Here is a 2,618-nt window from a genome sequence, read left to right on the forward strand (position 1 = left end):
TCTGGAAGGGCACATGCACCTTGGTCAGAAATACTATTTAACTACCAGTAGAAAGGCCACAGTGAAAAAGGACAAAAGTTGCAGAATACTGCATGTTATTGCAAGGGTGGCATTGACGAGATTGGATCCTGGACCCTCCAACAATCGCGCTATATTGTCTAGTCTCAGCTACCACCAAGCGCACGCTAAAACTATTAGAGGACGGCAACAGTTCCCAGATAGCAATGGTTCAGGAAATCCGTGGACGAAATTGTTTAGAGAGGTAGAGGTAGTACTAAGGGGCAAAACGACGGGTATGACTGTTAGGTGAGCACCAGTGTCCACTAGGGTATAGCTGTCACTGTAAGGACGACGGGACCCCGTTGGGAATAAAGCCTGCTAATGCCAATATAAACACACCACTCCCTTCTCAAGCTCCCCACCGCAGAGTTGCAGAGCAAAACCATTTGTCTTCGTTATCTGGAAAATTCAAGGCGGGCATCATGCCGTACCCCTTCCAAAGAGTTGAACTGGGGAGGCCTGAGGAGGCCTACCACCCGAGCACTCTCAGAGCTGCGCTCGCGGAGTTCATCTCGGCTATCATCTTCGTTTTCGCCGGCGAAGGATCCGTCATTGCTTTCTGTAACAACGATGCCGTTGCCCTAATGTGTTGTTCTTTCGTTTCTTTTTTCCTGTTTGCATCTAGTGATTTGATTTTGTTTGCGTTGCGCAGCCAAGCTGACAAACGACGCTTCGACAACGCCGGCGGGGCTGGTGGCGGAGGCGTTGGCGCATGGCATAGCGCTGTTTATAGCCGTGGCGGTGGCGTACAATCTCTCGGGAGGACATGTTAACCCGGCGGTGACCTTCGGGCTACTCGTTGGCGGCCACATCACACTTCTAAGAGGCGTTTTATACTGGATTGCCCAGATGCTCGGCGCCACGGTTGCCTGCGGGCTCCTCAAGTATACCACCAACGGCATGGTAAGCCACTTCTTCACTGGCTAGTAGTTTTTTTCAAAAGGAAAGAGTTAGTTTTTTCTTCATCAGGGAAGAAATTGGGTTTAGAGTAGTTTTCAGGTATGTATAGTTTTATTTGAGTTTGAGATTGGATTATTAGAGTAGCTTTGAGGTATATATGGTGTTGTTCGAAATTGAACCATATAATTTTGTTGGAAATTGAACTCTAAAATTTATGAGACTAAATCTCCTCACCTAACTCTGAAATAATTACTTCTTATAAACTCATTTGGTTAACATAAACCCCTCTACTTAACCATGAGACCACATCCTCCCACTAGTTACTTTATTACTTGTTATGAACTCATTTGGTTAACCTGAATGCAGAGCATCTGGGTGTTTTTGTTGTCTTCCCCCTCTACCTAACCATGAGACCACATCCTCCCACTAGTTACTTTATTACTTGTTATGAACTCATTTGGATAACCTGAATGCAGAGCATCCGGGTGTTTTCGTTGTCTTTCCCCTCTTACCTAACCATGAGACCACATCCTCCTACTCGTTACTTTACTAGTTACTTTATTACTTGTTATGAACTCATTTGGTTAACCTGAGTGCAGAGCATCGGGGTGTTTTCGTTGTCTTCCGGCGTGGGGTTGGGCAACGCTCTGGTGTTCGAGATCGTGATGACCTTCGGCCTCGTCTACACGGTATACGCCACGGCAGTTGACCCCAACAGGCGCTGCCTGGGCACCATTGCCCCGATCTGCATTGGATTCATCGTGGGCGCCAACATTTTGGCCGGCGGGGCCTTCGACGGAGCGTGCATGAATCCGGCGAGGGCCTTCGGGCCGGCGCTGGTGAGCTGGACATGGGAAAACCACTGGATCTTCTGGCTTGGACCCCTCATTGGCGGTGGCCTCGCAGGGGCGGTGTACGAAACGTTTTTCATCTCGGCGGAGCCCACCCATGAACGGCTGCCGCTGTTGGACGATTGACGGAATTTAGAGTCGGAGTTTTTCGTGTAAAGTGTGTGCCGGCATCGCATTTAACATTTTTATTTACATTTTTCATCATTTGTCTGAGGCGGAATAAATTTCTACTTGTTTGTAATGCCGCGTTTGTGTTGCGTTCCCTGAAAAGGCCTGAACGGTCTGAAAAGTTCTATATTATTGAAATTCTGGGTTTTTCATTGCATACGGTTTCCAATCCACCAAATTCTATGTTCTGTTCAAATTCTTCTGAAAATTTTATGTTCTGTTCAAATTCTTGTGAAAATTCTATGTTCTGTTCAACACTTTTGGAAAATTCGCTAAATGTCGTGTTGCTCTTTTAAATTTTAGACGATTCGCCCAATTGTTTGAATGTCCGCTAAATGTCTGAGCATGTTGTTCTTTTCAATTCTAGACAATTCGCCAAATTGTTCGAATGTCCGCTAAATGTCATGCTGTTATTTTAGCTTTTAAACAATTTGCCAAAGTTTGATATAATTCCTGAAAAGCTCAAAGTTTCACTAAAGTTTTATAACAGCTTAATAGGATGAGGTAAAAATACAATAATAGTAATAAAAATTTCATTGGAGTAGATAATATTGGAGTGGTTCTTTTTGAGATTTTTAAGATTTTTTTTTTTTATGTTTTTCCAAAATGTTTGACGTGAAATTTTGATTTGTGTTATTT

At 44.4% G+C, this 2,618-nt stretch overlaps 1 pseudogene across 1 annotated transcript; it reads left to right on the forward strand.

Annotated features, from left to right (window-relative positions):
• Positions 1-279: 279 nt before the first annotated feature.
• On the forward strand, positions 280-2,136 carry LOC149190635 (aquaporin TIP1-1-like; annotated as a pseudogene). Its single transcript, XR_016256009.1, has 3 exons — positions 280-621; positions 713-963; positions 1,560-2,136. The product of XR_016256009.1 is annotated as an aquaporin TIP1-1-like (transcript).
• Positions 2,137-2,618: the final 482 nt, after the last annotated feature.

This window comes from Pinus tabuliformis, chromosome 3_1 (assembly GCF_031772625.1).
Source record: "Pinus tabuliformis cultivar Carrire ecotype Pingquan chromosome 3_1, CPIR1, whole genome shotgun sequence".
Classification (NCBI taxonomy): domain Eukaryota; kingdom Viridiplantae; phylum Streptophyta; class Pinopsida; order Pinales; family Pinaceae; genus Pinus; species Pinus tabuliformis.